The following is a 22,066-nucleotide window of genomic DNA, read 5'->3' as shown; positions in this document are numbered from 1 at the left end:
TTAAACAGACCACTCTTACCCAGTCCAAAGATCAGGGCTTGATCCATCACCGTTATTTATCTCACTGCCCCATCCCAGTTCAGAACCTGGCTATATGCAAATCAGTCTGTCCCTGGCCCAGTGCATCATGGGAACAGGGCAGACTAAACTACCAAGCCAATTCTTCACCAGAAAGGAGACAAGCTACCGGGGACCGGTTTCTGGCATTTCAGCCTTCTTCGGCCCGGCTTGCTTGAATCCTGATGGAGCAGTGAGAAAGGGACTCATGTCTGAGTATACCCTGCCACACCTAAAGTGGCCAAAAACGATTTACAAAAAGGGGGTGGTGATGAACAGAGTGTCTGAGTTAAACAGACCACTCTTACCCAGTCCAAAGATCAGGGCTTGATCCATCACCGTTATTTATCTCACTGCCCCATCCCAGTTCAGAACCTGGCTATATGCAAATCAGTCTGTCCCTGGCCCAGTGCATCATGGGAACAGGGCAGACTAAACTACCAAGCCAATTCTTCACCAGAAAGGAGACAAGCTACCGGGGACCGGTTTCTGGCATTTCAGCCTTCTTCGGCCCGGCTTGCTTGAATCCTGATGGAGCAGTGAGAAAGGGACTCATGTCTGAGTATACCCTGCCACACCTAAAGTGGCCAAAAACGATTTACAAAAAGGGGGTGGTGATGAACAGAGTGTCTGAGTTAAACAGACCACTCTTACCCAGTCCAAAGATCAGGGCTTGATCCATCACCGTTATTTATCTCACTGCCCCATCCCAGTTCAGAACCTGGCTATATGCAAATCAGTCTGTCCCTGGCCCAGTGCATCATGGGAACAGGGCAGACTAAACTACCAAGCCAATTCTTCACCAGAAAGGAGACAAGCTACCGGGGACCGGTTTCTGGCATTTCAGCCTTCTTCGGCCCGGCTTGCTTGAATCCTGATGGAGCAGTGAGAAAGGGACTCATGTCTGAGTATACCCTGCCACACGTAAAGTGGCCAAAAACGATTTACAAAAAGGGGGTGGTGATGAACAGAGTGTCTGAGTTAAACAGACCACTCTTACCCAGTCCAAAGATCAGGGCTTGATCCATCTCCGTTATTTATCTCACTGCCCCATCCCAGTTCAGAACCTGGCTATATGCAAATCAGTCTGTCCCTGGCCCAGTGCATCATGGGAACAGGGCAGACTAAACTACCAAGCCAATTCTTCACCAGAAAGGAGACAAGCTACCGGGGACCGGTTTCTGGCATTTCAGCCTTCTTCGGCCCGGCTTGCTTGAATCCTGATGGAGCAGTGAGAAAGGGACTCATGTCTGAGTATACCCTGCCACACCTAAAGTGGCCAAAAACGATTTACAAAAAGGGGGTGGTGATGAACAGAGTGTCTGAGTTAAACAGACCACTCTTACCCAGTCCAAAGATCAGGGCTTGATCCATCACCGTTATTTATCTCACTGCCCCATCCCAGTTCAGAACCTGGCTATATGCAAATCAGTCTGTCCCTGGCCCAGTGCATCATGGGAACAGGGCAGACTAAACTACCAAGCCAATTCTTCACCAGAAAGGAGACAAGCTACCGGGGACCGGTTTCTGGCATTTCAGCCTTCTTCGGCCCGGCTTGCTTGAATCCTGATGGAGCAGTGAGAAAGGGACTCATGTCTGAGTATACCCTGCCACACCTAAAGTGGCCAAAAACGATTTACAAAAAGGGGGTGGTGATGAACAGAGTGTCTGAGTTAAACAGGCCACTCTTACCCAGTCCAAAGATCAGGGCTTGATCCATCAGCGTTATTTATCTCACTGCCCCATCCCAGTTCAGAACCTGGCTATATGCAAATCAGTCTGTCCCTGGCCCAGTGCATCATGGGAACAGGGCAGACTAAACTACCAAGCCAATTCTTCACCAGATCGGAGACAAGCTACCGGGGACCGGTTTCTGGCATTTCAGCCTTCTTCGGCCCGGCTTGCTTGAATCCTGATGGAGCAGTGAGAAAGGGACTCATGTCTGAGTATACCCTGCCACACCTAAAGTGGCCAAAAACGATTTACAAAAAGGGGGTGGTGATGAACAGAGTGTCTGAGTTAAACAGACCACTCTTACCCAGTCCAAAGATCAGGGCTTGATCCATCACCGTTATTTATCTCACTGCCCCATCCCAGTTCAGAACCTGGCTATATGCAAATCAGTCTGTCCCTGGCCCAGTGCATCATGGGAACAGGGCAGACTAAACGACCAAGCTAATTCTTCACCAGAAAGGAGACAAGCTACCGGGGACCGGTTTCTGGCATTTCAGCCTTCTTCGGCCCGGCTTGCTTGAATCCTGATGGAGCAGTGAGAAAGGGACTCATGTCTGAGTATACCCTGCCACACCTAAAGTGGCCAAAAACGATTTACAAAAAGGGGGTGGTGATGAACAGAGTGTCTGAGTTAAACAGACCACTCTTACCCAGTCCAAAGATCAGGGCTTGATCCATCACCGTTATTTATCTCACTGCCCCATCCCAGTTCAGAACCTGGCTATATGCAAATCAGTCTGTCTCTGGCCCAGTGCATCATGGGAACAGGGCAGACTAAACTACCAAGCCAATTCTTCACCAGAAAGGAGACAAGCTACCGGGGACCGGTTTCTGGCATTTCAGCCTTCTTCGGCCCGGCTTGCTTGAATCCTGATGGAGCAGTGAGAAAGGGACTCATGTCTGAGTATACCCTGCCACACCTAAAGTGGCCAAAAACGATTTACAAAAAGGGGGTGGTGATGAACAGAGTGTCTGAGTTAAACAGACCACTCTTACCCAGTCCAAAGATCAGGGCTTGATCCATCACCGTTATTTATCTCACTGCCCCATCCCAGTTCAGAACCTGGCTATATGCAAATCAGTCTGTCCCTGGCCCAGTGCATCATGGGAACAGGGCAGACTAAACTACCAAGCCAATTCTTCACCAGAAAGGAGACAAGCTACCGGGGACCGGTTTCTGGCATTTCAGCCTTCTTCGGCCCGGCTTGCTTGAATCCTGATGGAGCAGTGAGAAAGGGACTCATGTCTGAGTATACCCTGCCACACCTAAAGTGGCCAAAAACGATTTACAAAAAGGGGGTGGTGATGAACAGAGTGTCTGAGTTAAACAGACCACTCTTACCCAGTCCAAAGATCAGGGCTTGATCCATCACCGTTATTTATCTCACTGCCCCATCCCAGTTCAGAACCTGGCTATATGCAAATCAGTCTGTCCCTGGCCCAGTGCATCATGGGAACAGGGCAGACTAAACTACCAAGCCAATTCTTCACCAGAAAGGAGACAAGCTACCGGGGACCGGTTTCTGGCATTTCAGCCTTCTTCGGCCCGGCTTGCTTGAATCCTGATGGAGCAGTGAGAAAGGGACTCATGTCTGAGTATACCCTGCCACACCTAAAGTGGCCAAAAACGATTTACAAAAAGGGGGTGGTGATGAACAGAGTGTCTGAGTTAAACAGACCACTCTTACCCAGTCCAAAGATCAGGGCTTGATCCATCACCGTTATTTATCTCACTGCCCCATCCCAGTTCAGAACCTGGCTATATGCAAATCAGTCTGTCCCTGGCCCAGTGCATCATGGGAACAGGGCAGACTAAACTACCAAGCCAATTCTTCACCAGAAAGGAGACAAGCTACCGGGGACCGGTTTCTGGCATTTCAGCCTTCTTCGGCCCGGCTTGCTTGAATCCTGATGGAGCAGTGAGAAAGGGACTCATGTCTGAGTATACCCTGCCACACCTAAAGTGGCCAAAAACGATTTACAAAAAGGGGGTGGTGATGAACAGAGTGTCTGAGTTAAACAGACCACTCTTACCCAGTCCAAAGATCAGGGCTTGATCCATCACCGTTATTTATCTCACTGCCCCATCCCAGTTCAGAACCTGGCTATATGCAAATCAGTCTGTCCCTGGCCCAGTGCATCATGGGAACAGGGCAGACTAAACTACCAAGCCAATTCTTCACCAGAAAGGAGACAAGCTACCGGGGACCGGTTTCTGGCATTTCAGCCTTCTTCGGCCCGGCTTGCTTGAATCCTGATGGAGCAGTGAGAAAGGGACTCATGTCTGAGTATACCCTGCCACACCTAAAGTGGCCAAAAACGATTTACAAAAAGGGGGTGGTGATGAACAGAGTGTCTGAGTTAAACAGACCACTCTTACCCAGTCCAAAGATCAGGGCTTGATCAATCACCGTTATTTATCTCACTGCCCCATCCCAGTTCAGAACCTTGCTATATGCAAATCAGTCTGTCCCTGGCCCAGTGCATCATGGGAACAGGGCAGACTAAACTACCAAGCCAATTCTTCACCAGAAAGGAGACAAGCTACCGGGGACCGGTTTCTGGCATTTCAGCCTTCTTCGGCCCGGCTTGCTTGAATCCTGATGGAGCAGTGAGAAAGGGACTCATGTCTGAGTATACCCTGCCACACCTAAAGTGGCCAAAAACGATTTACAAAAAGGGGGTGGTGATGAACAGAGTGTCTGAGTTAAACAGACCACTCTTACCCAGTCCAAAGATCAGGGCTTGATCCATCACCGTTATTTATCTCACTGCCCCATCCCAGTTCAGAACCTGGCTATATGCAAATCAGTCTGTCCCTGGCCCAGTGCATCATGGGAACAGGGCAGACTAAACTACCAAGCCAATTCTTCACCAGAAAGGAGACAAGCTACCGGGGACCGGTTTCTGGCATTTCAGCCTTCTTCGGCCCGGCTTGCTTGAATCCTGATGGAGCAGTGAGAAAGGGACTCATGTCTGAGTATACCCTGCCACACCTAAAGTGGCCAAAAACGATTTACAAAAAGGGGGTGGTGATGAACAGAGTGTCTGAGTTAAACAGACCACTCTTACCCAGTCCAAAGATCAGGGCTTGATCCATCACCGTTATTTATCTCACTGCCCCATCCCAGTTCAGAACCTGGCTATATGCAAATCAGTCTGTCCCTGGCCCAGTGCATCATGGGAACAGGGCAGACTAAACTACCAAGCCAATTCTTCACCAGAAAGGAGACAAGCTACCGGGGACCGGTTTCTGGCATTTCAGCCTTCTTCGGCCCGGCTTGCTTGAATCCTGATGGAGCAGTGAGAAAGGGACTCATGTCTGAGTATACCCTGCCACACCTAAAGTGGCCAAAAACGATTTACAAAAAGGGGGTGGTGATGAACAGAGTGTCTGAGTTAAACAGACCACTCTTACCCAGTCCAAAGATCAGGGCTTGATCCATCACCGTTATTTATCTCACTGCCCCATCCCAGTTCAGAACCTGGCTATATGCAAATCAGTCTGTCCCTGGCCCAGTGCATCATGGGAACAGGGCAGACTAAACTACCAAGCCAATTCTTCACCAGAAAGGAGACAAGCTACCGGGGACCGGTTTCTGGCATTTCAGCCTTCTTCGGCCCGGCTTGCTTGAATCCTGATGGAGCAGTGAGAAAGGGACTCATGTCTGAGTATACCCTGCCACACCTAAAGTGGCCAAAAACGATTTACAAAAAGGGGGTGGTGATGAACAGAGTGTCTGAGTTAAACAGACCACTCTTACCCAGTCCAAAGATCAGGGCTTGATCCATCACCGTTATTTATCTCACTGCCCCATCCCAGTTCAGAACCTGGCTATATGCAAATCAGTCTGTCCCTGGCCCAGTGCATCATGGGAACAGGGCAGACTAAACTACCAAGCCAATTCTTCACCAGAAAGGAGACAAGCTACCGGGGACCGGTTTCTGGCATTTCAGCCTTCTTCGGCCCGGCTTGCTTGAATCCTGATGGAGCAGTGAGAAAGGGACTCATGTCTGAGTATACCCTGCCACACCTAAAGTGGCCAAAAACGATTTACAAAAAGGGGGTGGTGATGAACAGAGTGTCTGAGTTAAACAGACCACTCTTACCCAGTCCAAAGATCAGGGCTTGATCCATCTCCGTTATTTATCTCACTGCCCCATCCCAGTTCAGAACCTGGCTATATGCAAATCAGTCTGTCCCTGGCCCAGTGCATCATGGGAACAGGGCAGACTAAACTACCAAGCCAATTCTTCACCAGAAAGGAGACAAGCTACCGGGGACCGGTTTCTGGCATTTCAGCCTTCTTCGGCCCGGCTTGCTTGAATCCTGATGGAGCAGTGAGAAAGGGACTCATGTCTGAGTATACCCTGCCACACCTAAAGTGGCCAAAAACGATTTACAAAAAGGGGGTGGTGATGAACAGAGTGTCTGAGTTAAACAGACCACTCTTACCCAGTCCAAAGATCAGGGCTTGATCCATCACCGTTATTTATCTCACTGCCCCATCCCAGTTCAGAACCTGGCTATATGCAAATCAGTCTGTCCATGGCCCAGTGCATCATGGGAACAGGGCAGACTAAACTACCAAGCCAATTCTTCACCAGAAAGGAGACAAGCTACCGGGGACCGGTTTCTGGCATTTCAGCCTTCTTCGGCCCGGCTTGCTTGAATCCTGATGGAGCAGTGAGAAAGGGACTCATGTCTGAGTATACCCTGCCACACCTAAAGTGGCCAAAAACGATTTACAAAAAGGGGGTGGTGATGAACAGAGTGTCTGAGTTAAACAGACCACTCTTACCCAGTCCAAAGATCAGGGCTTGATCCATCACCGTTATTTATCTCACTGCCCCATCCCAGTTCAGAACCTGGCTATATGCAAATCAGTCTGTCCCTGGCCCAGTGCATCATGGGAACAGGGCAGACTAAACTACCAAGCCAATTCTTCACCAGAAAGGAGACAAGCTACCGGGGACCGGTTTCTGGCATTTTAGCCTTCTTCGGCCCGGCTTGCTTGAATCCTGATGGAGCAATGAGAAAGGGACTCATGTCTGAGTATACCCTGCCACACCTAAAGTGGCCAAAAACGATTTACAAAAAGGGGGTGGTGATGAACAGAGTGTCTGAGTTAAACAGACCACTCTTACCCAGCCCAAAGATCAGGGCTTGATCCATCACCGTTATTTATCTCACTGCCCCATCCCAGTTCAGAACCTGGCTATATGCAAATCAGTCTGTCCCTGGCCCAGTGCATCATGGGAACAGGGCAGACTAAACTACCAAGCCAATTCTTCACCAGAAAGGAGACAAGCTACCGGGGACCGGTTTCTGGCATTTCAGCCTTCTTCGGCCCGGCTTGCTTGAATCCTGATGGAGCAGTGAGAAAGGGACTCATGTCTGAGTATACCCTGCCACACCTAAAGTGGCCAAAAACGATTTACAAAAAGGGGGTGGTGATGAACAGAGTGTCTGAGTTAAACAGACCACTCTTACCCAGTCCAAAGATCAGGGCTTGATCCATCACCGTTATTTATCTCACTGCCCCATCCCAGTTCAGAACCTGGCTATATGCAAATCAGTCTGTCCCTGGCCCAGTGCATCATGGGAACAGGGCAGACTAAACTACCAAGCCAATTCTTCACCAGAAAGGAGACAAGCTACCGGGGACCGGTTTCTGGCATTTCAGCCTTCTTCGGCCCGGCTTGCTTGAATCCTGATGGAGCAGTGAGAAAGGGACTCATGTCTGAGTATACCCTGCCACACCTAAAGTGGCCAAAAACGATTTACAAAAAGGGGGTGGTGATGAACAGAGTGTCTGAGTTAAACAGACCACTCTTACCCAGTCCAAAGATCAGGGCTTGATCCATCACCGTTATTTATCTCACTGCCCCATCCCAGTTCAGAACCTTGCTATATGCAAATCAGTCTGTCCCTGGCCCAGTGCATCATGGGAACAGGGCAGACTAAACTACCAAGCCAATTCTTCACCAGAAAGGAGACAAGCTACCGGGGACCGGTTTCTGGCATTTCAGCCTTCTTCGGCCCGGCTTGCTTGAATCCTGATGGAGCCTATGTGGAAGCCAACCACTGCCTCTCCACCAGGCAGGCGGGCTTCCGCCCCCTCCACTCCACCGAGAGGGTGGTGACCTCAGTGATGGACAGCCTACGCGAGGGCATCGACACTAACTGTCAGCAGGCCCTCATCCTGTTAGATCTGTCCGCCGCTTTTGACACGGTGGACCATTCCACTCTTCTCACCCGTGTCAAGGCGGCGGGCATCGAGGGCCTGGCCCTCGCCTGGCTTGAGTCCTTCCTGAGCGACAGGGCTCAGGCGGTTCACCTAGCTGGTTTCACCGCTGCTCCTCGCAGGGTTGCTTGTGGAGTCCCCCAAGGTTCCTCACTTTCCCCTCTTTTGTTTAATTTATACATCTACCCTCTAATTTTTATGTTACAGCAGCTCGAGGTCACGGTGTTTAATTACGCCGATGACCTCCAGCTAATTTTCAACCTTTCCCACTCCCCTTCCTCCTCCCAGAACGTCCAGTCCGTCATGTTGTTCATCCAGGACTGGATGAACTGCAACCACCTCAAACTCAATCCAGACAAGACGGAGTTAGTCTTGACTGGAGGTGGTTGCAGTCCCTGGTCCCCTTCCCACTGGCCTTCCTCACTTGGTGTCCCTCCGCTTCCCGTTCCCAAGGTCAAAACCCTTGGCATTTTCCTCAATTCTTCACTCTCCGTTCACTCACAGGTTCCCTCAGTTGTTTCCTCCTGTTTTTTCTCCCTTAGAACTATTAGGAAGATCTCTCGCTTCTTCTCTCTGCCTGCGTTAAAAATCATAGTGATGGCCATGGTGCTCTCGCGCCTTGATTATGGTAATATCATCTACCATGGCGCCCCAGCCTACGCCATTCGCCGATTGCAGCTAGTGCAGAATCAGGCTGCCCGCCTGATCCACGGCCTGCCTAAATTCCATCGGGTCACCCCCCTAATGCAGGCACTGCACTGGCTGCCGGTGAAAGAGCGTGCCCTGTTCAAACTCGGCTGTACCACCTTCCAGGCCAAAATGGGCACCGCCCCGGAGTTCATCTGCTCCGCCATCAAACCCTACTTACCTGGCAGAGAGCTCCGCTCCTCCCATCAGGCCCTGCTAACCACCCCCCGTTTCCGTAAGAAAAAGGCCGGAGGAACAAAATTTGCAGTTCTCGCTCCTGCGTTCTGGAACTCCCTCCCGACTGAACTTCGACTGACTTCCTCCTACATAGAGTTCCGGAAGGGTCTTAAAACTCTGTTCTTTTCCCAAGCCTACAAGGTCTGATCCCCTCCGCTCCTGCCATCCCCCTCGCAATCCTAAAGCGCCAAGAAACCGCTTGGTAGTAGAGCGCTATATAAATGTTTTTAAATTCAATTCAAATTCAGCAGTGAGAAAGGGACTCATGTCTGAGTATACCCTGCCACACCTAAAGTGGCCAAAAACGATTTACAAAAAGGGGGTGGTGATGAACAGAGTGTCTGAGTTAAACAGACCACTCTTACCCAGTCCAAAGATCAGGGCTTGATCCATCACCGTTATTTATCTCACTGCCCCATCCCAGTTCAGAACCTTGCTATATGCAAATCAGTCTGTCCCTGGCCCAGTGCATCATGGGAACAGGGCAGACTAAACTACCAAGCCAATTCTTCACCAGAAAGGAGACAAGCTACCGGGGACCGGTTTCTGGCATTTCAGCCTTCTTCGGCCCGGCTTGCTTGAATCCTGATGGAGCAGTGAGAAAGGGACTCATGTCTGAGTATACCCTGCCACACCTAAAGTGGCCAAAAACGATTTACAAAAAGGGGGTGGTGATGAACAGAGTGTCTGAGTTAAACAGACCACTCTTACCCAGTCCAAAGATCAGGGCTTGATCCATCACCGTTATTTATCTCACTGCCCCATCCCAGTTCAGAACCTGGCTATATGCAAATCAGTCTGTCCCTGGCCCAGTGCATCATGGGAACAGGGCAGACTAAACTACCAAGCCAATTCTTCACCAGAAAGGAGACAAGCTACCGGGGACCGGTTTCTGGCATTTCAGCCTTCTTCGGCCCGGCTTGCTTGAATCCTGATGGAGCAGTGAGAAAGGGACTCATGTCTGAGTATACCCTGCCACACCTAAAGTGGCCAAAAACGATTTACAAAAAGGGGGTGGTGATGAACAGAGTGTCTGAGTTAAACAGACCACTCTTACCCAGTCCAAAGATCAGGGCTTGATCCATCACCGTTATTTATCTCACTGCCCCATCCCAGTTCAGAACCTGGCTATATGCAAATCAGTCTGTCCCTGGCCCAGTGCATCATGGGAACAGGGCAGACTAAACTACCAAGCCAATTCTTCACCAGAAAGGAGACAAGCTACCGGGGACCGGTTTCTGGCATTTCAGCCTTCTTCGGCCCGGCTTGCTTGAATCCTGATGGAGCAGTGAGAAAGGGACTCATGTCTGAGTATACCCTGCCACACCTAAAGTGGCCAAAAACGATTTACAAAAAGGGGGTGGTGATGAACAGAGTGTCTGAGTTAAACAGACCACTCTTACCCAGTCCAAAGATCAGGGCTTGATCCATCTCCGTTATTTATCTCACTGCCCCATCCCAGTTCAGAACCTGGCTATATGCAAATCAGTCTGTCCCTGGCCCAGTGCATCATGGGAACAGGGCAGACTAAACTACCAAGCCAATTCTTCACCAGAAAGGAGACAAGCTACCGGGGACCGGTTTCTGGCATTTCAGCCTTCTTCGGCCCGGCTTGCTTGAATCCTGATGGAGCAGTGAGAAAGGGACTCATGTCTGAGTATACCCTGCCACACCTAAAGTGGCCAAAAACGATTTACAAAAAGGGGGTGGTGATGAACAGAGTGTCTGAGTTAAACAGACCACTCTTACCCAGTCCAAAGATCAGGGCTTGATCCATCACCGTTATTTATCTCACTGCCCCATCCCAGTTCAGAACCTGGCTATATGCAAATCAGTCTGTCCCTGGCCCAGTGCATCATGGGAACAGGGCAGACTAAACTACCAAGCCAATTCTTCACCAGAAAGGAGACAAGCTACCGGGGACCGGTTTCTGGCATTTCAGCCTTCTTCGGCCCGGCTTGCTTGAATCCTGATGGAGCAATGAGAAAGGGACTCATGTCTGAGTATACCCTGCCACACCTAAAGTGGCCAAAAACGATTTACAAAAAGGGGGTGGTGATGAACAGAGTGTCTGAGTTAAACAGACCACTCTTACCCAGCCCAAAGATCAGGGCTTGATCCATCACCGTTATTTATCTCACTGCCCCATCCCAGTTCAGAACCTGGCTATATGCAAATCAGTCTGTCCCTGGCCCAGTGCATCATGGGAACAGGGCAGACTAAACTACCAAGCCAATTCTTCACCAGAAAGGAGACAAGCTACCGGGGACCGGTTTCTGGCATTTCAGCCTTCTTCGGCCCGGCTTGCTTGAATCCTGATGGAGCAGTGAGAAAGGGACTCATGTCTGAGTATACCCTGCCACACCTAAAGTGGCCAAAAACGATTTACAAAAAGGGGGTGGTGATGAACAGAGTGTCTGAGTTAAACAGACCACTCTTACCCAGTCCAAAGATCAGGGCTTGATCCATCACCGTTATTTATCTCACTGCCCCATCCCAGTTCAGAACCTGGCTATATGCAAATCAGTCTGTCCCTGGCCCAGTGCATCATGGGAACAGGGCAGACTAAACTACCAAGCCAATTCTTCACCAGAAAGGAGACAAGCTACCGGGGACCGGTTTCTGGCATTTCAGCCTTCTTCGGCCCGGCTTGCTTGAATCCTGATGGAGCAGTGAGAAAGGGACTCATGTCTGAGTATACCCTGCCACACCTAAAGTGGCCAAAAACGATTTACAAAAAGGGGGTGGTGATGAACAGAGTGTCTGAGTTAAACAGACCACTCTTACCCAGTCCAAAGATCAGGGCTTGATCCATCACCGTTATTTATCTCACTGCCCCATCCCAGTTCAGAACCTTGCTATATGCAAATCAGTCTGTCCCTGGCCCAGTGCATCATGGGAACAGGGCAGACTAAACTACCAAGCCAATTCTTCACCAGAAAGGAGACAAGCTACCGGGGACCGGTTTCTGGCATTTCAGCCTTCTTCGGCCCGGCTTGCTTGAATCCTGATGGAGCCTATGTGGAAGCCAACCACTGCCTCTCCACCAGGCAGGCGGGCTTCCGCCCCCTCCACTCCACCGAGAGGGTGGTGACCTCAGTGATGGACAGCCTACGCGAGGGCATCGACACTAACTGTCAGCAGGCCCTCATCCTGTTAGATCTGTCCGCCGCTTTTGACACGGTGGACCATTCCACTCTTCTCACCCGTGTCAAGGCGGCGGGCATCGAGGGCCTGGCCCTCGCCTGGCTTGAGTCCTTCCTGAGCGACAGGGCTCAGGCGGTTCACCTAGCTGGTTTCACCGCTGCTCCTCGCAGGGTTGCTTGTGGAGTCCCCCAAGGTTCCTCACTTTCCCCTCTTTTGTTTAATTTATACATCTACCCTCTAATTTTTATGTTACAGCAGCTCGAGGTCACGGTGTTTAATTACGCCGATGACCTCCAGCTAATTTTCAACCTTTCCCACTCCCCTTCCTCCTCCCAGAACGTCCAGTCCGTCATGTTGTTCATCCAGGACTGGATGAACTGCAACCACCTCAAACTCAATCCAGACAAGACGGAGTTAGTCTTGACTGGAGGTGGTTGCAGTCCCTGGTCCCCTTCCCACTGGCCTTCCTCACTTGGTGTCCCTCCGCTTCCCGTTCCCAAGGTCAAAACCCTTGGCATTTTCCTCAATTCTTCACTCTCCGTTCCCTCACAGGTTCCCTCAGTTGTTTCCTCCTGTTTTTTCTCCCTTAGAACTATTAGGAAGATCTCTCGCTTCTTCTCTCTGCCTGCGTTAAAAATCATAGTGATGGCCATGGTGCTCTCGCGCCTTGATTATGGTAATATCATCTACCATGGCGCCCCAGCCTACGCCATTCGCCGATTGCAGCTAGTGCAGAATCAGGCTGCCCGCCTGATCCACGGCCTGCCTAAATTCCATCGGGTCACCCCCCTAATGCAGGCACTGCACTGGCTGCCGGTGAAAGAGCGTGCCCTGTTCAAACTCGGCTGTACCACCTTCCAGGCCAAAATGGGCACCGCCCCGGAGTTCATCTGCTCCGCCATCAAACCCTACTTACCTGGCAGAGAGCTCCGCTCCTCCCATCAGGCCCTGCTAACCACCCCCCGTTTCCGTAAGAAAAAGGCCGGAGGAACAAAATTTGCAGTTCTCGCTCCTGCGTTCTGGAACTCCCTCCCGACTGAACTTCGACTGACTTCCTCCTACATAGAGTTCCGGAAGGGTCTTAAAACTCTGTTCTTTTCCCAAGCCTACAAGGTCTGATCCCCTCCGCTCCTGCCATCCCCCTCGCAATCCTAAAGCGCCAAGAAACCGCTTGGTAGTAGAGCGCTATATAAATGTTTTTAAATTCAATTCAAATTCAGCAGTGAGAAAGGGACTCATGTCTGAGTATACCCTGCCACACCTAAAGTGGCCAAAAACGATTTACAAAAAGGGGGTGATGATGAACAGAGTGTCTGAGTTAAACAGACCACTCTTACCCAGTCCAAAGATCAGGGCTTGATCCATCACCGTTATTTATCTCACTGCCCCATCCCAGTTCAGAACCTGGCTATATGCAAATCAGTCTGTCCCTGGCCCAGTGCATCATGGGAACAGGGCAGACTAAACTACCAAGCCAATTCTTCACCAGAAAGGAGACAAGCTACCGGGGACCGGTTTCTGGCATTTCAGCCTTCTTCGGCCCGGCTTGCTTGAATCCTGATGGAGCAGTGAGAAAGGGACTCATGTCTGAGTATACCCTGCCACACCTAAAGTGGCCAAAAACGATTTACAAAAAGGGGGTGGTGATGAACAGAGTGTCTGAGTTAAACAGACCACTCTTACCCAGTCCAAAGATCAGGGCTTGATCCATCACCGTTATTTATCTCACTGCCCCATCCCAGTTCAGAACCTTGCTATATGCAAATCAGTCTGTCCCTGGCCCAGTGCATCATGGGAACAGGGCAGACTAAACTACCAAGCCAATTCTTCACCAGAAAGGAGACAAGCTACCGGGGACCGGTTTCTGGCATTTCAGCCTTCTTCGGCCCGGCTTGCTTGAATCCTGATGGAGCAGTGAGAAAGGGACTCATGTCTGAGTATACCCTGCCACACCTAAAGTGGCCAAAAACGATTTACAAAAAGGGGGTGGTGATGAACAGAGTGTCTGAGTTAAACAGACCACTCTTACCCAGTCCAAAGATCAGGGCTTGATCCATCACCGTTATTTATCCCACTGCCCCATCCCAGTTCAGAACCTGGCTATATGCAAATCAGTCTGTCCCTGGCCCAGTGCATCATGGGAACAGGGCAGACTAAACTACCAAGCCAATTCTTCACCAGAAAGGAGACAAGCTACCGGGGACCGGTTTCTGGCATTTCAGCCTTCTTCGGCCCGGCTTGCTTGAATCCTGATGGAGCAGTGAGAAAGGGACTCATGTCTGAGTATACCCTGCCACACCTAAAGTGGCCAAAAACGATTTACAAAAAGGGGGTGGTGATGAACAGAGTGTCTGAGTTAAACAGACCACTCTTACCCAGTCCAAAGATCAGGGCTTGATCCATCACCGTTATTTATCTCACTGCCCCATCCCAGTTCAGAACCTGGCTATATGCAAATCAGTCTGTCCCTGGCCCAGTGCATCATGGGAACAGGGCAGACTAAACTACCAAGCCAATTCTTCACCAGAAAGGAGACAAGCTACCGGGGACCGGTTTCTGGCATTTCAGCCTTCTTCGGCCCGGCTTGCTTGAATCCTGATGGAGCAGTGAGAAAGGGACTGATGTCTGAGTATACCCTGCCACACCTAAAGTGGCCAAAAACGATTTACAAAAAGGGGGTGGTGATGAACAGAGTGTCTGAGTTAAACAGACCACTCTTACCCAGTCCAAAGATCAGGGCTTGATCCATCACCGTTATTTATCTCACTGCCCCATCCCAGTTCAGAACCTGGCTATATGCAAATCAGTCTGTCCCTGGCCCAGTGCATCATGGGAACAGGGCAGACTAAACTACCAAGCCAATTCTTCACCAGAAAGGAGACAAGCTACCGGGGACCGGTTTCTGGCATTTCAGCCTTCTTCGGCCCGGCTTGCTTGAATCCTGATGGAGCAGTGAGAAAGGGACTCATGTCTGAGTATACCCTGCCACACCTAAAGTGGCCAAAAACGATTTACAAAAAGGGGGTGGTGATGAACAGAGTGTCTGAGTTAAACAGACCACTCTTACCCAGTCCAAAGATCAGGGCTTGATCCATCACCGTTATTTATCTCACTGCCCCATCCCAGTTCAGAACCTGGCTATATGCAAATCAGTCTGTCCCTGGCCCAGTGCATCATGGGAACAGGGCAGACAAAACTACCAAGCCAATTCTTCACCAGAAAGGAGACAAGCTACCGGGGACCGGTTTCTGGCATTTCAGCCTTCTTCGGCCCGGCTTGCTTGAATCCTGATGGAGCAGTGAGAAAGGGACTCATGTCTGAGTATACCCTGCCACACCTAAAGTGGCCAAAAACGATTTACAAAAAGGGGGTGGTGATGAACAGAGTGTCTGAGTTAAACAGACCACTCTTACCCAGTCCAAAGATCAGGGCTTGATCCATCACCGTTATTTATCTCACTGCCCCATCCCAGTTCAGAACCTTGCTATATGCAAATCAGTCTGTCCCTGGCCCAGTGCATCATGGGAACAGGGCAGACTAAACTACCAAGCCAATTCTTCACCAGAAAGGAGACAAGCTACCGGGGACCGGTTTCTGGCATTTCAGCCTTCTTCGGCCCGGCTTGCTTGAATCCTGATGGAGCAGTGAGAAAGGGACTCATGTCTGAGTATACCCTGCCACACCTAAAGTGGCCAAAAACGATTTACAAAAAGGGGGTGGTGATGAACAGAGTGTCTGAGTTAAACAGACCACTCTTACCCAGTCCAAAGATCAGGGCTTGATCCATCACCGTTATTTATCTCACTGCCCCATCCCAGTTCAGAACCTGGCTATATGCAAATCAGTCTGTCCCTGGCCCAGTGCATCATGGGAACAGGGCAGACTAAACTACCAAGCCAATTCTTCACCAGAAAGGAGACAAGCTACCGGGGACCGGTTTCTGGCATTTCAGCCTTCTTCGGCCCGGCTTGCTTGAATCCTGATGGAGCAGTGAGAAAGGGACTCATGTCTGAGTATACCCTGCCACACCTAAAGTGGCCAAAAACGATTTACAAAAAGGGGGTGGTGATGAACAGAGTGTCTGAGTTAAACAGACCACTCTTACCCAGTCCAAAGATCAGGGCTTGATCCATCACCGTTATTTATCTCACTGCCCCATCCCAGTTCAGAACCTGGCTATATGCAAATCAGTCTGTCCCTGGCCCAGTGCATCATGGGAACAGGGCAGACTAAACTACCAAGCCAATTCTTCACCAGAAAGGAGACAAGCTACCGGGGACCGGTTTCTGGCATTTCAGCCTTCTTCGGCCCGGCTTGCTTGAATCCTGATGGAGCAGTGAGAAAGGGACTCATGTCTGAGTATACCCTGCCACACCTAAAGTGGCCAAAAACGATTTACAAAAAGGGGGTGGTGATGAACAGAGTGTCTGAGTTAAACAGACCACTCTTACCCAGTCCAAAGATCAGGGCTTGATCCATCACCGTTATTTATCTCACTGCCCCATCCCAGTTCAGAACCTGGCTATATGCAAATCAGTCTGTCCCTGGCCCAGTGCATCATGGGAACAGGGCAGACTAAACTACCAAGCCAATTCTTCACCAGAAAGGAGACAAGCTACCGGGGACCGGTTTCTGGCATTTCAGCCTTCTTCGGCCCGGCTTGCTTGAATCCTGATGGAGCAGTGAGAAAGGGACTCATGTCTGAGTATACCCTGCCACACCTAAAGTGGCCAAAAACGATTTACAAAAAGGGGGTGGTGATGAACAGAGTGTCTGAGTTAAACAGACCACTCTTACCCAGTCCAAAGATCAGGGCTTGATCCATCACCGTTATTTATCTCACTGCCCCATCCCAGTTCAGAACCTGGCTATATGCAAATCAGTCTGTCCCTGGCCCAGTGCATCATGGGAACAGGGCAGACTAAACTACCAAGCCAATTCTTCACCAGAAAGGAGACAAGCTACCGGGGACCGGTTTCTGGCATTTCAGCCTTCTTCGGCCCGGCTTGCTTGAATCCTGATGGAGCAGTGAGAAAGGGACTCATGTCTGAGTATACCCTGCCACACCTAAAGTGGCCAAAAACGATTTACAAAAAGGGGGTGGTGATGAACAGAGTGTCTGAGTTAAACAGACCACTCTTACCCAGTCCAAAGATCAGGGCTTGATCCATCTCCGTTATTTATCTCACTGCCCCATCCCAGTTCAGAACCTGGCTATATGCAAATCAGTCTGTCCCTGGCCCAGTGCATCATGGGAACAGGGCAGACTAAACTACCAAGCCAATTCTTCACCAGAAAGGAGACAAGCTACCGGGGACCGGTTTCTGGCATTTCAGCCTTCTTCGGCCCGGCTTGCTTGAATCCTGATGGAGCAGTGAGAAAGGGACTCATGTCTGAGTATACCCTGCCACACCTAAAGTGGCCAAAAACGATTTACAAAAAGGGGGTGGTGATGAACAGAGTGTCTGAGTTAAACAGACCACTCTTACCCAGTCCAAAGATCAGGGCTTGATCCATCACCGTTATTTATCTCACTGCCCCATCCCAGTTCAGAACCTGGCTATATGCAAATCAGTCTGTCCATGGCCCAGTGCATCATGGGAACAGGGCAGACTAAACTACCAAGCCAATTCTTCACCAGAAAGGAGACAAGCTACCGGGGACCGGTTTCTGGCATTTCAGCCTTCTTCGGCCCGGCTTGCTTGAATCCTGATGGAGCAGTGAGAAAGGGACTCATGTCTGAGTATACCCTGCCACACCTAAAGTGGCCAAAAACGATTTACAAAAAGGGGGTGGTGATGAACAGAGTGTCTGAGTTAAACAGACCACTCTTACCCAGTCCAAAGATCAGGGCTTGATCCATCACCGTTATTTATCTCACTGCCCCATCCCAGTTCAGAACCTGGCTATATGCAAATCAGTCTGTCCCTGGCCCAGTGCATCATGGGAACAGGGCAGACTAAACTACCAAGCCAATTCTTCACCAGAAAGGAGACAAGCTACCGGGGACCGGTTTCTGGCATTTCAGCCTTCTTCGGCCCGGCTTGCTTGAATCCTGATGGAGCAATGAGAAAGGGACTCATGTCTGAGTATACCCTGCCACACCTAAAGTGGCCAAAAACGATTTACAAAAAGGGGGTGGTGATGAACAGAGTGTCTGAGTTAAACAGACCACTCTTACCCAGCCCAAAGATCAGGGCTTGATCCATCACCGTTATTTATCTCACTGCCCCATCCCAGTTCAGAACCTGGCTATATGCAAATCAGTCTGTCCCTGGCCCAGTGCATCATGGGAACAGGGCAGACTAAACTACCAAGCCAATTCTTCACCAGAAAGGAGACAAGCTACCGGGGACCGGTTTCTGGCATTTCAGCCTTCTTCGGCCCGGCTTGCTTGAATCCTGATGGAGCAGTGAGAGAGGGACTCATGTCTGAGTATACCCTGCCACACCTAAAGTGGCCAAAAACGATTTACAAAAAGGGGGTGGTCATGAACAGAGTGTCTGAGTTAAACAGACCACTCTTACCCAGTCCAAAGATCAGGGCTTGATCCATCACCGTTATTTATCTCACTGCCCCATCCCAGTTCAGAACCTTGCTATATGCAAATCAGTCTGTCCCTGGCCCAGTGCATCATGGGAACAGGGCAGACTAAACTACCAAGCCAATTCTTCACCAGAAAGGAGACAAGCTACCGGGGACCGGTTTCTGGCATTTCAGCCTTCTTCGGCCCGGCTTGCTTGAATCCTGATGGAGCCTATGTGGAAGCCAACCACTGCCTCTCCACCAGGCAGGCGGGCTTCCGCCCCCTCCACTCCACCGAGAGGGTGGTGACCTCAGTGATGGACAGCCTACGCGAGGGCATCGACACTAACTGTCAGCAGGCCCTCATCCTGTTAGATCTGTCCGCCGCTTTTGACACGGTGGACCATTCCACTCTTCTCACCCGTGTCAAGGCGGCGGGCATCGAGGGCCTGGCCCTCGCCTGGCTTGAGTCCTTCCTGAGCGACAGGGCTCAGGCGTTTCACCTAGCTGGTTTCACCGCTGCTCCTCGCAGGGTTGCTTGTGGAGTCCCCCAAGGTTCCTCACTTTCCCCTCTTTTGTTTAATTTATACATCTACCCTCTAATTTTTATGTTACAGCAGCTCGAGGTCACGGTGTTTAATTACGCCGATGACCTCCAGCTAATTTTCAACCTTTCCCACTCCCCTTCCTCCTCCCAGAACGTCCAGTCCGTCATGTTGTTCATCCAGGACTGGATGAACTGCAACCACCTCAAACTCAATCCAGACAAGACGGAGTTAGTCTTGACTGGAGGTGGTTGCAGTCCCTGGTCCCCTTCCCACTGGCCTTCCTCACTTGGTGTCCCTCCGCTTCCCGTTCCCAAGGTCAAAACCCTTGGCATTTTCCTCAATTCTTCACTCTCCGTTCACTCACAGGTTTCCTCAGTTGTTTCCTCCTGTTTTTTCTCCCTTAGAACTATTAGGAAGATCTCTCGCTTCTTCTCTCTGCCTGCGTTAAAAATCATAGTGATGGCCATGGTGCTCTCGCGCCTTGATTATGGTAATATCATCTACCATGGCGCCCCAGCCTACGCCATTCGCCGATTGCAGCTAGTGCAGAATCAGGCTGCCCGCCTGATCCACGGCCTGCCTAAATTCCATCGGGTCACCCCCCTAATGCAGGCACTGCACTGGCTGCCGGTGAAAGAGCGTGCCCTGTTCAAACTCGGCTGTACCACCTTCCAGGCCAAAATGGGCACCGCCCCGGAGTTCATCTGCTCCGCCATCAAACCCTACTTACCTGGCAGAGAGCTCCGCTCCTCCCATCAGGCCCTGCTAACCACCCCCCGTTTCCGTAAGAAAAAGGCCGGAGGAACAAAATTTGCAGTTCTCGCTCCTGCGTTCTGGAACTCCCTCCCGACTGAACTTCGACTGACTTCCTCCTACATAGAGTTCCGGAAGGGTCTTAAAACTCTGTTCTTTTCCCAAGCCTACAAGGTCTGATCCCCTCCGCTCCTGCCATCCCCCTCGCAATCCTAAAGCGCCAAGAAACCGCTTGGTAGTAGAGCGCTATATAAATGTTTTTAAATTCAATTCAAATTCAGCAGTGAGAAAGGGACTCATGTCTGAGTATACCCTGCCACACCTAAAGTGGCCAAAAACGATTTACAAAAAGGGGGTGGTGATGAACAGAGTGTCTGAGTTAAACAGACCACTCTTACCCAGTCCAAAGATCAGGGCTTGATCCATCACCGTTATTTTTCTCGCTGCCCCATCCCAGTTCAGAACCTGGCTATATGCAAATCAGTCTGTCCCTGGCCCAGTGCATCATGGGAACAGGGCAGACTAAACTACCAAGCCAATTCTTCACCAGAAAGGAGACAAGCTACCGGGGACCGGTTTCTGGCATTTCATCCTTCTTCGGCCCGGCTTGCTTGAATCCTGATGGAGCAGTGAGAAAGGGACTCATGTCTGAGTATACCCTGCCACACCTAAAGTGGCCAAAAACGATTTACAAAAAGGGGGTGGTGATGAACAGAGTGTCTGAGTTAAACAGACCACTCTTACCCAGTCCAAAGATCAGGGCTTGATCCATCACCGTTATTTATCTCACTGCCCCATCCCAGTTCAGAACCTGGCTATATGCAAATCAGTCTGTCCCTGGCCCAGTGCATCATGGGAACAGGGCAGACTAAACTACCAAGCCAATTCTTCACCAGAAAGGAGACAAGCTACCGGGGACCGGTTTCTGGCATTTCAGCCTTCTTTGGCCCGTCTTGCTTGAATCCTGATGGAGCAGTGAGAAAGGGACTCATGTCTGAGTATACCCTGCCACACCTAAAGTGGCCAAAAACAATTTACAAAAAGGGGGTGGTGATGAACAGAGTGTCTGAGTTAAACAGACCACTCTTACCCAGTCCAAAGATCAGGGCTTGATCCATCACCGTTATTTATCTCACTGCCCCATCCCAGTTCAGAACCTGGCTATATGCAAATCAGTCTGTCCCTGGCCCAGTGCATCATGGGAACAGGGCAGACTAAACTACCAAGCCAATTCTTCACCAGAAAGGAGACAAGCTACCGGGGACGGGTTTCTGGCATTTCAGCCTTCTTCGGCCCGGCTTGCTTGAATCCTGATGGAGCAGTGAGAAAGGGACTCATGTCTGAGTATACCCTGCCACACCTAAAGTGGCCAAAAACGATTTACAAAAAGGGGGTGGTGATGAACAGAGTGTCTGAGTTAAACAGACCACTCTTACCCAGTCCAAAGATCAGGGCTTGATCCATCACCGTTACTTATCTCACTGCCCCATCCCAGTTCAGAACCTGGCTATATGCAAATCAGTCTGTCCCTGGCCCAGTGCATCATGGGAACAGGGCAGACTAAACTACCAAGCCAATTCTTCACCAGAAAGGAGACAAGCTACCGGGGACCGGTTTCTGGCATTTCATCCTTCTTCGGCCCGGCTTGCTTGAATCCTGATGGAGCAGTGAGAAAGGGACTCATGTCTGAGTATACCCTGCCACACCTAAAGTGGCCAAAAACGATTTACAAAAAGGGGGTGGTGATGAACAGAGTGTCTGAGTTAAACAGACCACTCTTACCCAGTCCAAAGATCAGGGCTTGATCCATCACCGTTACTTATCTCACTGCCCCATCCCAGTTCAGAACCTGGCTATATGCAAATCAGTCTGTCCCTGGCCCAGTGCATCATGGGAACAGGGCAGACTAAACTACCAAGCCAATTCTTCACCAGAAAGGAGACAAGCTACCGGGGACCGGTTTCTGGCATTTCAGCCTTCTTCGGCCCGGCTTGCTTGAATCCTGATGGAGCAGTGAGAAAGGGACTCATGTCTGAGTATACCCTGCCACACCTAAAGTGGCCAAAAACGATTTACAAAAAGGGGGTGGTGATGAACAGAGTGTCTGAGTTAAACAGACCACTCTTACCC

Source organism: Lissotriton vulgaris, chromosome 5 (assembly GCF_964263255.1).
Source record: "Lissotriton vulgaris chromosome 5, aLisVul1.2, whole genome shotgun sequence".
Lineage (NCBI taxonomy): Eukaryota > Metazoa > Chordata > Amphibia > Caudata > Salamandridae > Lissotriton > Lissotriton vulgaris.
Note: the sequence above shows the minus strand (reverse complement) of the source record.